General features: G+C 43.1%; 1 long non-coding RNA gene across 1 annotated transcript; it reads right to left on the bottom strand.

Annotated features, from left to right (window-relative positions):
- Positions 1 to 11,704: 11,704 nt before the first annotated feature.
- Positions 11,705 to 14,195, bottom strand: LOC308588439. The gene is made up of 3 exons (XR_014008765.1): positions 14,091 to 14,195; positions 12,610 to 12,727; positions 11,705 to 12,423 (listed from the first exon to the last, which is right to left on the bottom strand). It is a non-coding gene; the product is annotated as an uncharacterized lncRNA (long non-coding RNA).
- Between the last annotated feature and the right edge of the window lie 7,509 nt (positions 14,196 to 21,704).

Below are 21,704 nucleotides of genomic sequence, written 5' to 3'. Positions count from 1 at the left end.
TGTTCTGTATACAGCGTTCAGTTTTAGTCTTATTACAAGTTTTCTTTAGTTTAAGATAAGTCTGCTGCAACTGGATTTTTTATGGACTGTGCCAAGCCAGAATGTATTGGATTTGTGACCATTATGTTCATTTGCCTTCACAGTAGCAGTAAAGCTCTGCTGGATGAAGTACAATTGCCTCAGGTCTATTTTTGGGAACTCTGCAACGTGTTTAAGTTTTTTCTCCACCTGCTCAACATGTGGTGCCCAAGCCACAAACCAAATCAATCTCTTTGCAGAAATACTTTCAACAAATGAGCCAGAGAAAGGTGCAGCCAGCCTGGCAGTGGAAAAATCACTAGCACAGTAGTTCTCAAAGGGTGTGGTGTGCCAGTGTGCCAGGAAGTTTCAAGGACAATCAAATAAACATTTAAACATTTCAGTGTAGTATAGTACAGTATAGTATCAAAACAATACACACACACACACACACACACACACACACACATATATATATATATATATATATATATATATATATATATATATATGCAGGTTTTGGTGTCTTCGGGTGTCTTCCCGTGTAAGAGTTGGGGTGTCTAGGCGACGTTTCGACGAGGTTTCGACCAAAACCTGCATTCCTGTACCCGTGAAAATCTACGAAAGCAAATATATATATATATATATAAATCTTCAAGAGCATTAGCTATTCTTCTACAGTACTCTACGACATATTGTTTTGAACAGGGAATTTCATCTCTGACAAATATGAAAGACGAGAAAAGAGAAAGGCTTCTTTGTGTTGATGAGGAGATGAGAGTTTGTCTCAAGTGAGACCTCATATAAATGAGATTACCTGGCAAAAGCAAGCTCACACCTTTCATTGAGCCTGTATACCTACTTAAGGTACGTATGTAGGAGGCTTGTTCCTCATTATATTTTGGGGGTGATTCATGTTCTTATGCAGCTGCATTGGTATACTTTCTGAATGTCCCATGATCATATTATAAAGTAGTTGTGTTCTGTGTTATAAATCAAGCACTACTGGGAGTCATTTCTTTTTGTTTTCTAATGTATTTATTATCAATTAAAAAACAGGTGTAGCGTGAGAAAAAATTTCTTGTGAAAGTGTGGCCCAGAGAAAAAAAGTTTGAGAAGCACTGCACTAGGGTATAGGAGGAATGGCCTATTAATATTCATCTGACTTGTGTTGAGTTTTACTTCTGGTTATGGTTCTGCACATATGCCCATTCCTGTTTAAATGAAAGTTACATCTTGGGTGCTATGAGACGCATCCAAGTCTTAATTCTGAATTCATGCATTTAGGGCATTGATCATTTCTTCCTCCTTAGCATGCAGGTGCAATGAGCACTTCCTATCATGCTGTTTCCCCTGGTACCATACTCCCTTTCATATGCCAGCAAGCAATCTTCGGTTCCTTGTGTTTCCAGCATCACAGAGAAAACAAGCAGGGGCAAAGAAGTCTTGACAGCACTGGTGTTGTGGAGAGGAAAGTTAGAGGAGAATAGCTCTGAGATGCATTGAAAGAGCCAGAGCAAGGAGGGGCTGTCAATTATTTTGTTCTTTCATAGATGTCATCACCAGAACACTAGCAGCTTTCTCCCTATTGAAGTGCAGAGTGTTTGAGGACCGGGACATTCGCAGGGAAACCAAAATGCTTGTTTACAAAGCTATTATACTACCAACCTTACTGTATGCTTGTGAAATGTGGACCACTTATAGTCGCCATCTCCAATTCCTCGAAAGATTCCATCAACAGTGTCTCCGACAAATTTTACACATCACCTGGGAAGACAGGCGAATTAATGCCAGTGTACTGGAAGAAGCAAAGATCACCAGTGTCAAAGCAATGATTCTTCAACATCAACTTTGTTGGACCGGTCATGCTGTGCGGATGCCTGATTATCGTCTTCCAAAGCAACTACTCTATTCCAAACTTTAAAATGGTAAGCATAATGCTGGTGGTCAACAAAAGAGGTTCAAAGAATATCTCAAGGCAAATCTAGAAGAAATGTAGTATAAACGCCCACAACTGGGAAACACTGGCCTGCAAGCGCTCCAATTGGAGAACAGGCTTTACCAAAAGTGTCATGAGTTTTGAAGACACTCAAACTCAGGACGAAAGACAGAAACGTGCTAGGAGGAAGGCACACTTGGCAAACCCTCACCGTGATCAACTCCAACCCGGAAACCTATGTCCCCACTGTGGAAGGATGTGTGGATCCAGAATTGGCCTCCACAGTCACTTACAAACTCACTGCTAAAACCATGTTCATGAAAGACAATCTTACCTGGCTGCAAGTGATCGATGAAGTAGAAGAAGAAGAAGACTAGTAGATAGGGGTTATAATTAGATTTTGTTTTCCTTTTACATGATTTCTACTGCACTGTATCTTATTTTCCTGTATTGTGCATGGGATGAAAGAAGCCGTTCATCGGCACCTCTGTGAATATATTTATTTAATACAGTTTTCTTCCACGTTTCTTCTGAGGAACGCAAGGTGGCATACATAGTTCTCTCCCCACCCCCAGCTCCATTTTATCATCATAAAACCCGTGCGGGGAGGTGAGGCGAAGAGAGTAAAACTAGTGCAGTATTTCTCAGTGAGCATCATGGCTGAGTGAAGATTTGAACCTGGGTGTCCCAGGTACAGATCTGATCACTACATCACACTGGTTCTACATACTTCAGATCAGACTGCTGGATCCTGGGAGCTGCAGGTCATGAGCTGCCTGCTTTATATAAATTGAGCCTAGTTTAGGGATGGCGAATGATTTGGTTCACATTTTAATGCAAACCCACCTCATTCCTGAAACAAAATGCAAACTGAAGTTATCCTTCAAAATTTGCAGTTCTCAAAATTTTATGTTCTGGTTCTCCAACAACAACAACGACCAATACAAAAGTGTGCCTGTAAATATATATTAGGGCAAAGGGTGCATTAAGATGTATATATTTATGGAAGTAACATACACAAATGCATTACACGAAGGTCAGTTGCTTGGGGGGAAAGTGTATATTGCATACAGCAATTTGTATTAATAGGAGAAAGGACCATTGAAATGCTGGTGAATGGATAAGATTCATATATATGAATAAGATTCAGATTAGGAATAGAGGAAAAACTGAAATTGGCCAGTTTGTTCACCCCCGGCATAGCTGTAGCTTTGCCAGACCCCACCAAATAGATCCAATTCTAATAAAATGCTTCCCTGCCAACCTCTTCTGAAGGAAATGGAGCATTTGGAAAGGGGGAAAATGAATTATGAAACAGTCCTCAAAGGTGGGTTTAGTTAAAAAGCATAATGGATGAAAGAGAGAGTACAACTAGAACACTTTGTGAGAATAGGATTGGCACAGAGAACCTCAGAATTCAGAGCTGTTTCGAAATGCTTCTCTCCTCACCATTTGTCGCTGATGGCTATTGTAAATTGGCCTGCACATTTCTGAGACTATAGTAATCCCACACAAATAGCCCTTATTTCAAATTTAGGCTGGAAATGCTTATTGTCCCTGGCAGACGAGCAAAGCAATCTCAGCACATTTGTACCCTCTACCTCAGTCAGTGGCTCCTCAATTGCAGTATTTAGCTATCAAATTGAACAGCACATATTCAGCTAAAGAGCCCAACCAAAGGTAGCCATTAACTGGTGAAGGTCACCAATAAAAGAATATTTTACTTCATTCAGGAGAAGCACAAAGCCTATATTAGGAGCAGCATCCAGGGCTCAAAACCTACTATGGTCATACACTGTAATGTCCTCAAAGGAATCTGTATACACACAGAGACTGGATTCATTTGTTTTCAATTAAGTTATTTTTTTAATTGCCTTTCATATTACATCTTTTTTCCCAAGGAGCTCAAAATGACATACATGGCTCTTTCCCTCCTCATTTAATTCCCACAACTCCTCTGTGAGGGAGGTGAAACTGAGAGGCAGTGACTGGCCCAAGGTCACCCAGTGAGTTTCATGGGCAGGTGGGCATTTGAAACCTAGTCTTCTGGATCCTAGTATGGCACTGTAGCCATGGGTGCCCTCAGAAGTGGAGCATGACGAAAAGGAAGCGTCCTCTTGCCCGTGGCATCTGGCAGGTTCATGGGGAACCCAGACCTAAATCATTTGTAGATTACCTGATTCTGGGTCAGGGTTTCATACAAACCACAGCAGTTCTCTCACTGCAATCTATTGAAAGCCACCCCTTGTTGACACATGGAAAATATGCCTTACTAGCAAGGAATGAGATCTATCCCAGAGCATGATGGAAAGTATCTTCTTTCAAAGAAGGTGGGTAGGGAAAGGCTGATCTGTCCATTTCTATTCTCTCCAGTTCTTATTTTTATTATTTTAAATGCAGTTCTCCACATTTCCACAATGATTTTTTAAAAAAAAAACCTTATGAAAATTCGTCAATGTTTTAGTATGAATGTCTCCTAATAAACACATTTTTGCATTCAGTATTGACCAGCGTACATATTTTTGCAAGCGATTTTCCCCAATATAATACTTTTTGTATATATTTTTCTAATATGTTCATTTTTATATACAATCTCCTCTCACAGATGCGTTTTTGCAAGCATCGTTTGGTTAGAGAAGCACATCACAAAATTCAGAGACGTGTGAATTTCACAGGATGGCTGCGTGTCTGTCCTCATGTTGTGCAAATTAAGCAGTTTCACCTCTAAAGGAAAATGGAATTGATGATTCATTCTACCTTGGATGTCTTGTTGGACAAAGTGGCCTTTGTTTGTGTCCGCTTCTGTGGTGTTTTTTTAACAACAATTCGCATGTAGTACAAATCAGCTGCTTTTCATTCATCATCTCAAACTGTACAACAGTCCCATGGAGCAATACTGGGGAACCTCTAGCCTTCACTACTAATTGGGTCTCCCAGGTTTCAGAGCTTGGCTCGCCAAGCCATTTTTTTTGCAAACCGTGTCCATTCCCCCCCCCCCCAGTTTGACATCATATAAGACGCCAGAAAGTTCAAGCCATAGCTAAAAGGAAGCAAAATCAAGAGCACATTCTTTGTTTGTAGCCAAAATCTGGGGCTTTTTGAATTCAATGCTTTTATCAGTTGCTCTGTATGGCGCCAAATTCAACAAGGGCTGACTTTTAGTTGCTAATGAAGACTTGAGAATGTACAGTGGTACCTCGGGTTACAGATGCTTCGGGTTACAGACGCTTCAGGTTATAGACTCTGCTAACCCAGAAATGGTACCTCGGGTTAAGAACTTTGCTTCAGGATGAGAACAGAAATCACGCGGCGGTGGCACGGTGGCAGCGGGAGGCCCCATTAGCTAAAGTGGTACCTCAGGTTAAGAACAGTTTCAGGTTAAGAACGGACCTCCAGAATGAATTAAGTTCTTAACCCGAAGTACCACTGTACTAAAGAGTGTGCTCCTGTTTAAGAACAGAATAAGAGCCTGCTGGATGAGGCCAGTGGTCCATCTAAGCCAGAATCCTGTTCTCACAGTGGCCAACCAGATGCCTGCAAGAAATCCTTAAGCAGGACCTGAGAATAAGAACCCTCTCCCCTCCTGTGGTTTCCATCAACTGGCATTCAGAAGCATTCCTTCCTCTGACCGTGGAGGCAGAGTATTGCTATCATAGCACCAATAGCCTTCTCCCCCTTGAATTTGTCTACTCCTGTTTTGAAGTCATCCAACTTGATAGCTATCACTGCGTCCTTTGGGAATGAGTACTTTGTTTTATCTGTCCTGACTCTTCCAGCATTCAGTTTCATTGGGTGTCTGTGAGTTCCAGAATTGTACGAGAGGGAGAAAAACTTATCTCTGTCCACTTTCCCCATAAAAAATTCCTTCCAGTAGCACCTTAAAGACCAACTAAGTAAGTTCTTGGTATGAGCTTTCGTGTGCATGCACACTTCTCCAGAAGAAGAAGAAGTGTGCATGCACACGAAAGCTCATACCAAGAACTTACTTAGTTGGTCTTTAAGGTGCTACTGGAAGGAATTTTTTTATTTTGACTATGGCAGACCAACACGGCTACCTATCTGTAACTGGAACACTTTCCCCATGTTATGCATAATTCTACATAATTCTGTCATGTCACATCTTACTTGCTACAGTTATAAGTTTGAATGTGCACAAAATGCTGGAGAACTGTCATCTAGGACCTCTTTACAGCTGTGGTGCAAGCAAAGCCTACTATCAAAATTCTAATCAGGCGCCTCTCAGGATAACATCTGGCTTTTTGCTTTTCTCAACAGCTATAACAAGGGTTGCAATTATATTCATAAAGGTCCTGCAATGTATTACCAAGTGGGTGAGTTTGTAGTTGCCCTGTAACGCCCGTGAGATCCATTAGTCATATATTACCATACGCTTATAGACTAAAGATGTTGGGCCTCTATTCTGAAATTGCAAAAGGGGCCTTTTGTTGTTTGGGGCACAAACAGCATGCAAACAAGTAACACTGAGAAATTTACGTGGTTTGACTCCACAGGGAGGGTTTTCCAGTTTCCACATGTCCTTCCACAGTAGGGACATTGGTTTCCAGGCGGGAGTTGATCATGGTGAGGTTTTGCCAAGCGTGCCTTCCTCTTAGCATGTTTCTCCCTTGCGTCCTGAGTTCGAGTGTCTTCAAAACCCGTGACACCTTTGGTAAAGGCTGTTCTCCAATTGGAGCACTCGCAGGCCAGGGTTTCCCAGTTGTCAGTGTTTATACTACATTTTTTAAGATTTACCTTGAGACAGTCTTTAAACCTCTTTTGTTGACCACCAGCATTACACTTTCCATTTTTAAGTTCGGAATAGAGTAGTTGCTTTGGAAGACAATAATCAGGCATCCGCACAACATGACCAGTCCAAAAAAGTTGATGTTGAAGAATCATTGCTTCAACACCAGCGATCTTTGCCTCTTCCACTACACTGGCATTAGTTCGCCTGTCTTCTCAAGTGGTTTGTAAAATATTTCAGAGACACTGTTGATGGAATCTTTTGAGGAGCTGGAGATGGTGTTTATATGGTGTGGCAAGTATAGTGGGTGGGGCATTGCAGATGATGACCAAGATGTGTTGTTTGGGGGGGGCAGGATGGCAGTGCAGGGTGGACGGACTGCTGGGAGCACTGGATTGATTCTGCCGGTCTGCCAGTGCTGTCCTGATCTTGCCACCACTTTCAAGTGACAGTGACACCACTATCTGGAGGACGGCTCTATGGCACTACCCCCCTGGGATGGAGCCCAAATTAGCACATTATAGGCAAGCCCATTCTGAATCCAGGCCAGGAAAGTTCAATCATCCCTAGCCATGGCCAGCTAAACATCCTGATGTTTGCAGCCGAGAAGGGAGTTTGAACCTAATTCTTTTTGTTCCCAAACCTGGAATCAACAGCTCTCCTCGATATAGCATTGTGTGGCTGCAACTTCCGTACCAAAATCATTCTTTGCATGAGATCCATGGAGAACTTAAGTTAAACACTTCTGGAGTCTCTATTTGTCAAGGAAATGTGAATTCTTAAAACACACGCTGCTTGCCTCGAGCAATGTAATTTATTATTTTATGGATTTCACATTTTGCATGAATTCATTTGACAACTTACAGAGCTAATGATTGCCTGTTTGGTTTGGCACCCTGCTGCTCAAGGTCATGCTGCCTCTACTACAAGCAAACGTCTGTTGCCACAGAAACCCACCATTAGCTGATGGAACAAAGTGTTCTCTAGCTATAACTTGTGTATATGCCTAAAAACACCAGCAGGGATGTGGAACCTGGGGTGATGTTGTGGCTAACAGGTTGTGGAGTGGGTCTCCAGTTGTTGGTAGACTACAACTCCCATCATCCCTATCTAGCAGGGCCAATGGATGATAGGCGTTGTAGTCCAACAAAAGCTGGGGACCCAGGCTTGAGAAACACTGGGCTAGTCGTATGCATATTTACTCAGAAGTAAGTCCCACTGGGTTTACTAAGACCTATTCCCAATAAACTGTACATAGGATTGCATGATCAGAGCACGAGGTGTTCACTGGAATGTCTACAGTTCTAGGAAGACTAATCTGTGGCCTTTTGGATGTTGCAGGACTACAACTCCCATCATGTCTGACCAATCTGCCTGTGGATTATGGGAGTTGTAGTTCATCAGCTCCTCGACGGCTCCATGCTGGCAACCACATGTCTATTCTGGCTGCCAACAGCACTTGGAGATCCATTCACTTCCCTACCCTGCCCTAGTCTTAAGTAAGTTACCATCTCTCAGTTTCCTTCTGTATTATATTGCACTGGTGGTTTAACCTACAGCAGCGGAGGGGAACTGGCTGGATTCTGAATCCTCTGTCCCCCTCGCAGGCACAACTTGAAATCTTTCTTTTGCAGTTGCATCATCTTGGGGTCATGGGGACATCCCCCTGGCAACTGCTAAAGAAAGATTTCAAGTTGTGTCTTCAAAGGAATAGATGTTTCTCTTGAATTCAAATGGAGGATGCAAAGGAAGTTTTTGTTTTCATTTAGGGAAAAGGTGAGTAATGCCAGAGTTGTTCAGCAGGGTCCATGGTCTGCACCTTGTGTGGAAATGAATTTTCTCCACCACAAGAACAAGCCTCAAAGCTTTACTGAGGAACATTCTTAAATACTAGTTACAGTAAGATAGGGGATGTGTGTGACACTGTGCTCTAGACCACTAAGCCTCTTGGGCTTGCTGATCTGAAGGTTGGCAGTTCAAATCTGCAAAACGGGGTGAGCTCCTGTTGCTCTGTTGCAGCTTCTGCCAACCTAGAAGTTCGAAAGCACACCAGTGCAAGTAGATAAATAGGTACAGCTGCAGTGGGAAGGTAAACAACGTTTCCATGCTCTCTGGCTTCCATCACAGTGTCCCGTTGCGCCAGAAGTGGTTTAGTCATGACCTGGAATGCTGCCTGTCGACAACCACTGGTTTCCTCGGCCTGAAGCGAGATGAGAGCCACACTCCATAATTGCCTTTGACTGGACATAACTATCCAGGGGTCCTTTACCTTTACCTTACAATAAGATAAAAGGTGCAAAATAACAAAGTAAGACATTGTAAATGAGTAGTGGGGTTCAGTCTTTTATACAGTTCAGCAAACTTTTCTTTCTCTGGTCCCAGAGGGAGGTCCTAAACTGCTGCTGCTAGCCATCTCCCAACAAGCACACACGGATTTCTCATATTTCAGTTTCCTGCTGTGAGAGCTCTGCCGCTCCTGTTCCCAGAGATAAGTCATCAGGTAGCTTATCTCACTCTAATGGAAAAATACCAGCCTTGTCTGATGCTTTTACCATAGTGGAAAACTCTTGCCTAAAGTAAACTTCCTTTTTGCGGCACTGGCAGACAGGCAGAATCAATCCAGTGCTCCCACAGTCCATCCACGCTGCGTTGCCATCCTGCCCCCCCCCAAACCCCACATCTTGGTCATCATCTGAAATGCCCCACCCACTATACTTGCCACACCATATAAACACCATCTCCAATTCCTCAAAACCCTCCCTGTAGATTCAAACCACGTAACAAGTCAATTTCTCAGTGTTACTTGTTTGCATGCTGTTTGTGCCCCGAACAACAAAAGGCCCCTATTGCAATTTCAGAATAGAGGCCCAACATCTTTAGTCCATAAACGGATGGTAATATATGACTAATGGATCTCACGGGCGTTACAGGGCAACTACGCACTCCCCCACTTGATAATACATTGCAGGACCTTTATGAATATAATTGCAAGCCTTGTTATAGCTGTCGAGAAAAGCAAAAAGCCAGATGCTATCCTGAGAGGCGCCTGATTAGAATTTTGAGAGCAGGCTTTGCTTGCACTACAGCTGTGAAGAGGTCCTAGATGACAGTTCTCCAGCACAGCATGCTTCCGTTTATCCATCAAGCAGAAGACTGCATGTTTGCAAGTTGATCTATGACCCGCTTAAGTCAGTGAGGCCCAGTAGTTGCGCTCTGACACAGTGCCAGAGTAGGAGCCAACCAGCTTCAAAACACTGTGCAGTCATGAAGCTCATATTCAGCCACTCACACTTTTGCAGCCTAGCCTTGATTTTATTGTTTCATCTTTTTATAAACTGCTTTGAGGTGTTTGGGTTTTGTTTTTGTTTTACAGTTACGCAGTGTATGAATTTTATGAAATAAATAAAATAAAATAACCTCCCACAGGGCTGTATAATGTTGTGAGAATAGCAGAGCAGGGGGTCGGGGACCAAGCATGCCACATGGATCTCCTTGGAGAAGGGGCAGGGTATTGACATAATAAATAAAGTCAGCAAGGAGTTAGAGTCATAGTATTGTCACAAAAGCCAGGAGCCTGCCTCTCTCTCTCTCTGACAAGCGGTGGCAAAAGCCCATGGGGTCCCAGGCACACACACACAGGGTTTGTGTCTCTTTGGAGAATAGAAGAAATATGGTTTATTCACCTATCTATACCTTCAGTCTGCATGGAGGAAGTCCAGATTTTACGGCATACACATTTCCAGAGGCAGGAGTGCAGGCAACCTTCAGGCCGCTCCCTCCAAGATAATAATAATAATAATAATAATAATAATAATAATAATAATAATAATAATAATAAATTTTATTTATACCCCGCCCTCCCCAGCCAAGACCAGCCTCAGGGCGGCTAACAACCAATAATAAAAACATGTTGATTAAAATACAATTTTAAAAACAAGATTAAAATACAACGTTAAAACATTAGGATGCAGCCTCTTCACAGGAGGAGAAAGGAAAAAGAAAGAGGGGGAGGGAATCAAACTGATTCTAAGCCAAAGGCCCTGTGGAAAGAAATCAGATCCCGCAGGGCCCTGGTCTCATGAGACAGAGCGTTCCACCAGGCCAGAGCCAGTGTTGAGAAGGCCCTGGCTCTGGTTGAGGCTATATATATGGACCTTAAGGTCCTCCATGGGGCATGCCGGGAAAGGCGGTCCCATAGGTACGAGGCTGTGAAGGGCTTTAAAGGTCAAATCCAGCACCTTAAATCTGACCCTGTACTCCACCGGGAGCCAGTGCAGCTGGAAAAGCATGGATCTCCTATTCTTCATCCTAGAAAAACCTTTGCCCTCCCCCAGAGCAGTTACCCTGGCAACCTCCCAAATCCCCAGCCAGTGTTCACACCTGGGGGAAGAAGTTAATGGCCCTCAGTTATACTCTTGATAGCCATAGCTGGACCAGGTTGGTTTTGCATATGCCAGCCCAGGAATTCCCTGTCTGGCACAACTCTGCAGTTTATGTTTTAATCCATATCCCAATTAATCAAAATCCTAGCATTTATTCATCCCTAGGCTTCAGGGGGATCCCCCCCCGATCTATAACAGTACAGTGGTGCCTCGCAAGATGAAAAGAATCCGTTCTGTGATTCTCTTTGTCTAGCGGTTTTTTCGTCTTGCGAAGCAAGCCCATTGAAGGATTAGCGGATTAGCGCTATTAGCGGCTTTTGGCGGCTTATCTGCTGATCGGATCAGCTGATAAGCGGCTTAGCAGCTTAGAAAAAAGGGGGGAAGGGGGAAAAAACCAGCAGGAACTCGCACGACATTGTCGTCTTGCGTAGCAAGCCCATAGGGAAATTTGTCTTGCGAAGCAGCTCAAAAACCGCAAAACCCTTTCGTCTAGCGAGTTTTCCGTCTTGCGAGGCATTCGTATTGCGGGGCACCACTGTATCTAAAAGGGAACTTAGGTATCATCTACCGCCTCCTTCCAATGCAGGAAATCCACTATTACTGCAAATAGGTTGCAGTTGATTTAGAAGCAAAACCTGGAGGACAAATTCTCTTCCCATTTACCTGCTCCCAAGTGGAGGGTGTTTGCTTTAAAAATTATCGCAGTTGGGTCAATACCAATTTCCCTCCCATTCCTCTGATATTTCATTCAGGTGTTCACTTTGACTCATACAGGTGTCCCTCCGTCAGACTCAGCTGAGCTCTGCTGGGCTTTGCCATAAGAGGTCCTCCACCAGCATGGATGTCCTCCTTACACTTGTGAAAAGCATAGACAAGCAGATGCCAATAGTGACCAGCAGGGGCAAGAAGAATCCTAAGCTAGTCCAGATACAGTGGTACCTCGGGTTAAGTACTTAATTCGTTCCGGAGGTCCGTACTTAACCTGAAACTGTTCTTAACCTGAAGCACCACTTTAGCTAATGGGGCCTCCTGCTGCTGCCGCGCCGCCGGAGCACGAATTCTGTTCTCATCCTGAAGCAAAGTTCTTAACCTGAAGCACTATTTCTAGGTTAGCGGAGTCTGTAACCTGAAGCGTATGTAACCCGAGGTACCACTGTAGTAGCAATTTGTCTGATCCCAGGACTGTCTGCTGCAGAAGCTGGCACAGTAGAAAACCACATTTTGCTACCCACCACAGTCCACCCTGAGTGGCAGAACTTCTCCTGGCCAGGAGTTAGGATTGCTCCATGTGTTAGGAAGAAACTCAGATGCTTTAGCCACAGTGCCTGATGCCCAGGTTCCTGAGAAGGAAGAGGAAAGTTGTACCTGAGAGAGAAACAGGAAGATGAGCAGGGAAAACATAAGAGGAGGGGCTGCTTTGTTCCTGGTGCTGTGTCCCACTAACAGGGAGCGATGAAAGCACACACACAGCAACCCCTCACAACAAATGCCCAGTACGAAAGCGGTTCAAGTGGTACTGCACTCACAAACAGAATTCTTCTTGCACTTGCCAGGCTAGAATGACAAATCCACATTCGATCTTCCACTGTGTGAGTCATCAGTATTCTTCTCCAGCTGGGGAGCAAAAGGCCATAACATCGCAGACTGAAAATACACGAAAGCCTGTCAGCTAATGTCATGAAGACAGGGGGAAGGATAGAAACCTGTGGGTGGATCTGTCAGTTTCAGTTTGCTCAGTTTCTCATTTTTCCAATCTTCAATTCAGTTCCCCACATTGCACCTTTAATGTCATCAGCCCTGTCCTGTGGAACACCCTGCCAATACAGATTCAGTAGATGCATCCCATGCCAACTTTTAAATGCCTGCTGAAAACTTTCCAATTCTGCCAGCCCTGTGCAGGTTTTTAAGAGTACACAATGCTCTATCGGTGTTTAATAGAATCGTATAGTTGGAAGGGACCCCCAAGGGTCATCTAGTCCAACCCCCTGGAATGCAGGAATCAAGGCTAAAACATTTTAAATTTCTTTTTTGCTTCTAACTTGTTTTTAACTTTTTATGATGTTATCGTTTGCTTTTATGTTATTTACATTTTTTGTAAGCCGCTGCGATATGCTTTTTATGATGCAGTGGTCTAGAAAAGCTTTTATAAATAAAATAAATAAATGCAAATCGTTTCTGCAGCCATTTGCTCACCTAAAAAAAAAAAAATCCTCATGAAAATACATCAGCATTTTGATATGACTATCTCCTAATAAACACATTATTTTGAATGCAATTTAACCTAATAGACACATTATTTGGACAAAGCAATCTTCCATTATGTAATGTAATTTTGCATGCTGTTTTTGCGGATAGCTGAATTCTTATACATATGGACAGCAAAATGTGGGAAAGTGTGAATTTCAAAGGATGGCTGTTTTGGTTCATGTATTCTTTCAGGAACTGCGAATTTGGTTGGTTTGCCTTTAAATGCAAACTTTGTTGAATTTCTCCCCCACCCCACCTGCACATATAAATAATCCACTTCACACCCTGTGTTCCACAAGACATCCTGCACAAAGCCTCTCAGTATACCAATTAGTTGGTTGACAAGTGTTTGTTCCTCATACACTGAGAGGGCTCTGAAGAGCGAAAATTGCCATTAACTATCTACTTCTGAATGCAGACTGATGAGGGTGTTTATAGGATGAAGCTAATTAGTAATGGTCAGTGCTAACACTTACACACAGAAACACAAAACACAGAGGGAAAAAGGAGAGCAAAAGAAATATAAAGCAGCAGCTAGGAATACTAAAGTTTATCTTCCTACCATTCCAATAATGCACATTTATCCTCTGTATGCTTTTACCAATAAGCTCCTTTGTACAAGCTCTGGTAAAAAACAACAACCAGTTGCAACCTGGATTTATTTAATTCTCTAATTTCTAGCACTGCGAGATAATTAACAGACAGCACGCGGCTGCACATGGATTGCTTTATGATTAAATTCCTTTAATTGTCTACTGACCTTCAGCTAATTCGCTGGTTCTGAGATTTTACAGCTTCAGAGAACCCTTCTGCACTGAGGTGTTTTCACTGGAACGTACATATACAACCCTGGACCTTGAAGAGGACTCTTTGTGTTAAGTTGTGGGTGAACATATCAGACGACATATCAGAGCTCAACTACAAAGCAACAGTAACAACTTTCTGTAACTATCCAATCACCGAACGTCACTTTCAATTCCTTATTTGCATATGTGGACCTGAGTGAAAACTGAGTGAAAACTATCTACAGTATCCCCCTGCTGGCCCAGGGTGAAAACTTCAGTACATAACAGTTTGTACTTTGACAAACCTGTGTTCACCCTCCTTCGTGTTTCTCAGAGGCCCTGTTTGGACTACGCAGGCATTATCACTCGTTATCTAGATGAGCACATCATAAGGTCGCACTTATCCATGACTTGATCATGAAGAGGGCGCCAGCCTGCATTTTATTACCAAGACCTGGGTGGGTGAGCTAGGAGTTGATCTAGCCAGCTGTGTCCACCTGGATACTCAGTGCAGAATCAACACAGGCTGCAGTGCCAGAGGAGGGGTTGCAGTGGTCCACAGAACTTCCGTTTCCATCACCAGGAAACCCCTCTGTCTTCTCAAGTTGGGCCAAGGAGACAGTAACCTAGGACTACTGGTGATGTACTTTCCACCCAGCTGCCCAGCAGCTTCTCTCACCAAGCTGGCAGAGGCCACCTCAGATTTTGTGTTGGAGCAACCCAGAACAGTTCCGGGTGATTTCAATATCCATGCTGAAGCTGCGTCTAGTGGTCCAACTTGGGGCTTCGTGGCCACCCTGACTACCAACACTAGAAATGGAATCGTATCCTCCACTGCATCTGAGGGAAACTGGCTACTGTGGTGCCTCGCAAGACGAAAAGAATTCGTTCCGTGAGTCTTTTCGTCTTGCGATGTTTTTCGTCTTGCGAAGCACGGTCCGTCGCAACTGCGCCTCTTCAAACAGCTTTTTTTAAAAAGCGCAAGACGTTTTCGTCTTGCGAAGCAAGCCCATAGGGAAATTCGTCTAGCGAAGCAACGCAAAAACGGAAAACCCTTTCGTCTAGCGAGTTTTTCGTCTTGCGAGGCACTTGTCTTGCGGGGCACCACTGTAATTTAGGAGGCCATGTGGCATATACAGCTCTGTCTTCCAACACAGGGAAATGTGCAGGGGTCTCAGGAGGAACTACCAGAAGGCAGCCACCATTCCACCCAGCATCTACCACCTGATACAGTTGTCCCATTCTGCCCAGCGATAGGACTGGTCTGGTTGTAGCATACAACAGATTCTGGAAGTGACTGGGAGTGGCCGCCGAGACCATACAACACCGGTCATGAAATACCTTCATTGGCTCCCAGTACGTTTCTGAGCACAATTCCAAGTGTTGGTGATGACATTTAAAGCCCTCAACAGCCTCGGCCCAGTATACCTGAAGGAGCATCACCACTCCCATTATTCTGCCCGGACACTGAGGTCCAGCTCCAAGGGCTTTCTGGTGGTTCCCTCACTAAAAGAAGTGAGGTTACAGGAAACCAAGCAGAGGGCCTTTTCAGTGTGGCGCCCACCCTGTGGAATGCCCTCCCATCAGATGTCAAGGAAATATCTGACTTTTAGAAGACACCTGAAAGCAGCCCTCTTTAGGTAAGTTTTTAATGTTTAATGTTTTGTCATGCTTTTAGTATTCAGTTGGAAGCCTCCCAGAATGGCTGGTGAAACCCAGCCAGATGTGTGGGGTATTAATAATAATAATAAATTATTATTATTATTAATATTAATATTATTATTACCAAATACTTTCTGCCCCCACAAGCATGTGATAAGTGTAGCATAGGAACAAAGGAATCTACCTTATACTGAGTCAGATCCAGTGGTCCATCTATCTCTATATTATCTACGTGGATTGAAAGAGAGGAGACTTCCTAGCCCTACCTGGAGTTGCCAGTTTTTCAAATTTGACGTTTTATCGCATTTTTAATATTCTGTTAGGAGCCACCCAGACGGGTGGGGTATAAATAATAATTTAATAATAATAATAATAATAATAATAATAATAATAATAATAATAATAATAATAATATTTCCTTGAGCAATTTGGGTTGGATGGCATTGCTCATTCCACACACACTTTATTAAGGATATTTCACCGATTCCTTGGGACTGCTATCCTGATCTCCCCTATACCTTTTGTACTCAGAACCAAAATTTCTCATGTCAGGGCCAGGTTTTAAAAAGAATAAAAGGGGTGGTCAGGGCCATGAAAGAATGCGGCACAATATCCAGGAAGGTTTCCAGGTCCTTATCAAAAGCTATGGCATTCAATCATAAAAAAATGTCACATAAACAACAGAAATGAACTTTTAAAACAGCAGGTGGGTCCGGCTGGATTCAACCGACACTGTCAGCTGTCCTGCTTTTGCCATTGACAACCTGGAATATGGCATCAAATACTAAGCACAGTACTGTCACTTTTACAACAGGGAAATGGCTTGACATTTTAAAGTATATGAAGAAAAGAAAATAAGTGTTGTCACTTATTTCTGAAGAAATGTTTTGTTTTTTTTCTTTTTACCCCACAACAAACATACAGTGGTACCTTGGTTCTCAAACTTAATCCGTTCTGGGAGTCCGCTCAACTCCTGAAACCGTTCAAAGACCAAGGCACAGCTTCCGATTGGCTGCAGCAGCTTCCTGCAGGCAAGTGGAAGCTGCGTCAGACGTTCAGCTTCCAAAAAATGTTCGCAAACCGGAACACTTACTTCCGGGTTTGCAGCATTTGGGAGCCGATTTATTCGACAACTAAGCCGTTCCGGAACCAAGGTACCACTGTATTAAGTCCTCACTGAGCTCTTTTGTTTTTTGTTTAAATTATGTCTTTATTGTTTTAAAATAAATACATTTGTAGAAAGAAAAAAGAGAAAGAAAAAACAAACACAATAATAGTATAACGAACATTATTTATACACCCAACAATGCAAATTATTATAGATCTTGTAAAGAGAAAAATTAAAAATGACTTCCAATTAGTCACACTGTACTTTATCTATTGGTTACCTTATACCACACAGTTACATATTTCTTATATAGACTCTCTTTACATCCCTGCGAACTGGTGCATTATTTTTTACACTATACAAGGGTCAGTCTAGTTCTGCCAGGAGCTTTCCTTTTATACCGTGGTTTTTTAAGTATTCTTTAAAAATTCTCCATTCCTTATAGACTATTTGTTTTGTTTGGCCTCTGATCCTTCCTGTCACCTTTGCTAGCTGCAGGTATTCTGCCATTAGGATTTGCCAATCTGCTGTGTTAGGTATTGTTGTATTTTTCCAATTTCTTGCTACTAAAATTCTGCCCACTTTTATCCCGTACATGAACAATGTTCTTTTCGATTTCCCTATTTCTTCTGGCAGTACACTTAAAAGAAATATTTCTCACTGAGCTCTTTTGATTGGGGGCAGGTTTTCCACCTATATATATATTTGTACTTCTGCAGATCTTGGGGTCCTCACAGACCTGCTGTTCATTCTCTCTTACACTTAAAGGTAAAGGGACCCCTGACCACTAGGTCCAGTTGTGGCCAACTCTGGGGTTGCAGCCTCATCTCGCTTTATTGGCCGAGGGAGCTGGCGTACAGCTTCCAGGTCATGTGGCTAGCATGACTAAGCCACTTCTGGCGAACCAGAGCAGTGCACGGAAACGCCGTTTACCTTCCCGCCCGAGCGGTACCTATTTATCTACTTGGACTTTGACGTGCTTTCGAACTGCTAGGTTGGCAGGAGCAGGGACCGAGCAACGGGAGCTCACCCCATCGTGGGGATTCGAACCGCCGACCTTCTGATCGGCAAGTCCTAGGCTCTGTGTTTTAACCCACAGTGCCATTTTGCCAACAGTCTTACCCGCACCTGGAGAATTTGAATTTGCTATTTACTATATATGGAATTTTGCACTGGGATGTTAAAAGACTCTGAGAAGACTATGAGAAGATGTTTTGGCAAGTAGAAGAGAAGCTTTGGCTAAGGTTGCCAGATGTTTGCTCCCCCATCGCCCCCAGAAAAGGCTCTTTAAAAGTGGTGCATATGCCAAAAACTCAACTGGCAGGGCATCACTGTACTTTGAGTTTGAAACCCTTTGAGTTTCCACCTGCCAAATCACTGTTCTAGACACATATCCTGGCAGAAGGCGGGGGGGGGGGCATTCAGCTAAGTACCCTATTTCCCATATGCTTTCAGGAGGAACTTTAAATTTCAACAATACAGGTTTCTGAATGCATATTGTGCAAAGGTAGAACATACTGTAACATCATTGTGCAATTTAAGTGACATACGGATAAGCAATTACTTAATGTAGTCAAATCTCCAGTCTCTGCTCATTTAGAAGAATGCATCATCTTGGTTCCATGCACAAGAAACAACCCACAAAACATCTTCGGAATAGTTAGAGGGCAAAAATCTTTGCAGTTAACTTGGTAAGCAGCCAGTTTTACTGGGCAAGGTAAAAAAGCACTGGCACTGACTGAGATTATAGAAAGCAACATGGACTGTATTTTAGTCTAGTGGTTCCCAACCCCACTCCACCCTACCCCCCTGACTCTTAATATTTTCTGAGACTCCTGGCATTGTACTTAATGATTTTTCTGCCTGTGGTAGCAATCTTAATGCACTGTGCTAGATCTACGTAATTGTATTTTTAATTACTTCTTTTGCACTGTATTTTATTGTATTAAAATTTGAATTCCATAGAATCCCTCCCATGATCATCTGGTTGGCCACTGTGGCAGCAGGATGTGAAGGGACCACGAGGGTCATCTAGTCCAACCCCCTGCAACACAGGAAACTTTTGCCCAATGTGGATCTTGAACCCACAACCCTGAAATTAAGAGTCTCATGCTGTACTGGCTGAGCTGCTATAAAACAGCAGGATCTCATAGTATCACATCCCCACCATATATTCAAGGGTGTAGCCAGGGGGGCAAGGGGGAAACTGCCCCCCAACTCAATAAAAAATAATAAAAATACTTAACTGAGGTTCTTCCCCCCCCCTCAAAAAAACCACAAAAATCCTGGCTATGTGCATGCATACAATTAAAGCACTCTTATACCATTGTAACAGGCATGGCTTCCCGCAAAGAATCCTGGGAACTGTAGTTTGCTCAGGGTGCTGGGAATTGTAGCGCTGTGAGGGGTCTGCTAACAACGCTCAGCACCCTAAACAAACTACAGTTCCCATGATTCTTTGGGAGAAGCAATGGCTGTTAAAGTGGTAAAGGAGTGCTTTAAATGTGTGATTGGGTTGTGACTTTAGGCCAGAGGTAGATTTTCGGGAGTTACTGCTTTTCATTCTCCAAAACAATGAAATTGGTTCTGCAGTTCTCTGCCATGCACTGGCAGGCATCTGAGGAGTTAGCTGTGTAAATGCCAACACCCCTGCCTTAGGCTAACTAATTTACTATGACATACACTTCCATGAACTACGGTTCATTTCGCCAGATGCTAATTGTTTTAACACTTAAGGGATTCTGCAGGTGCACACTTAATTGCAACATGCTGGCGGACCGTAGAATTCTGTTATGATGGGTGGTATTGAAATGAAGCCTTCCTGCTCTAAAACACATTCCAGCTCCTTCAAGGCAGACAGTTGCCAAAGCCTTGGCAGAAGCCTCCAGCAGCTTCAAAACATGAAACCACTCCATCTTCCTATTCCAACCTTCCCCACCCCTGGGGGCGGAGGAGCGCAATCCAGTAGGGTTCAGATGGAACAGATGCAAAAATGACTTTAAATATTTGCCTTAAAGTGGTCATTTTGGCCAGCGTGGACTGTCCAGTAAGTGACAGAAAGCCACAGCTGCCAAACTGCAACCCAAGGAATTTTTTAATAAAAACGTTTTTCGAAAAATGTAGAGCCATTGGTTTTCTATGTGTTCCATTAGTCTAGGAAGCAGGAGTCCTTGGAAAGATGTCAAGACTACCAATTTGCATTCCTTCCCTTTCCTCCCTATTGTTGTTGTCCAAGGTCCTAAATACTCTGCTTTCATTCACCAAGCCCAGAAAGAATATTACTTGGATTGACAAGCCGAGCATGTGCGTTGGTGGCGTTGAGAACTTGCCATTCTTCCCTGATTCTTCCAGTCTGACAGCAGGAACATTGCTATTATCATCAATAAAGAGCTGATTTTTACCTTCCAAGGCAAATACACATGAAGGTCATATGGTGATTCTTTTATCATGCATATACCTCCTCACAGCCATTGTCTCTGTACCCACCTAATTAATGTCATAAACACTAGTTTCTCGCACCTTTGTCTCCATCCCAGCAGCACAGCTGCCTTCTGCTGGGTGAAGCTATGGGTTTGGAAATCAACAACCACAATTCGTGCTGCTGGCGTATTGCTGATTAACCCACCGTTGGAAAGGAAACATTGACAGAATGAGTCTATTTTGTCTTTTGCTCAGCAAGCATCTTCTCAGCAGAAGTCTTCTCTGGCCCAAAGTAAACCAATTAAGAAGTCAGCAGAGATTGTCTCATGTGACCAGCAGATGCAGTTCAGGGAAGAAGCCTGATATCTTTGAAGGAAGAGGACATTTTGGCAGGCATTACTCTCACACTAATGCACAGGATAATGAGGGAAGGCAGCACTTGTGAAACTGGTAACTGCAGGAATTGCCACAAGTGAATTTATTTCTGTGGCCTGTCCAGCTGACCAATCCTTCTGTCAAGTAGATCCTGGTAATTGTTCAGCAAGGTCAGCTGGTATCAGCTAATTGTTTATTCAGTGATGGTTTCTGGGGGCCTGGAGAATGCTTTTGAACATTTTAAAGGAAATATCTAACAGAGCTCAGATAGAGTGCTTCCCCAGCTAAGGAGAAGGGGTTGATAGAAGGGGTGTGTGAAGTAGGCATGCTTGAGGAATGCAATTTATGTGAATTTCGATGCAGGCTGGGCTGATTTCCTGGATTAATGTGTAAACTAGAATACAGTGGTGCCCCGCAAGACGAAATTAATTCGTTCCGCAAGTTTTGTCGTCTAGCGAATTTTTCGTCTTGCGAATCACGAAATCCCATAGGAATGCATTGAAAATCAATTAATGCGTTCCTATGGTCAAAAAAAGTCCAAACAAAGCCAAATTTGGTACAACAACAGTTTATTAACTGCTCTTTAAAGTCACACATACTGTAAAGAGCAGTTCAAAAATTGAAGGGAAAATAAATTAACTTTATAAACAAAACATGTCTTTGTTTTTAGACAAAGGAAACAAAGTCGCGAGACGTTTTCGTCTTGCGAAACAAGCCCATAGGGAAATTCGTCTTGCGAGGCAAATCGAAAATGGAAAAACCTTTCGTCTAGCGAGTTTTTTGTCTTGCGAGGCATTCGTCTTGCGAGGTACCACTGTATAATTATCCTTTGGATTTTGCACTTCTCGGAACCATTTCATGCAATTTCCGGCTCCAAAAAAAGTACAAAAATGCCTGTTATTGTCTTTTTTCCAAATAAATTACACTGTTCTGGCAAAGCATGTTGTGATTCAAGCACAGGGATTTTGTGTTGTGGCAATACTTCTCTGCAATTATCTTGCCTTAGGAAGTGAAGTGAGCCCCA

This window comes from Podarcis bocagei, assembly GCF_964188305.1.
Source record: "Podarcis bocagei genome assembly, chromosome: 5".
NCBI lineage: Eukaryota > Metazoa > Chordata > Lepidosauria > Squamata > Lacertidae > Podarcis > Podarcis bocagei.
Note: the sequence above shows the minus strand (reverse complement) of the source record. Positions and strands in the feature narration are given on the sequence as shown.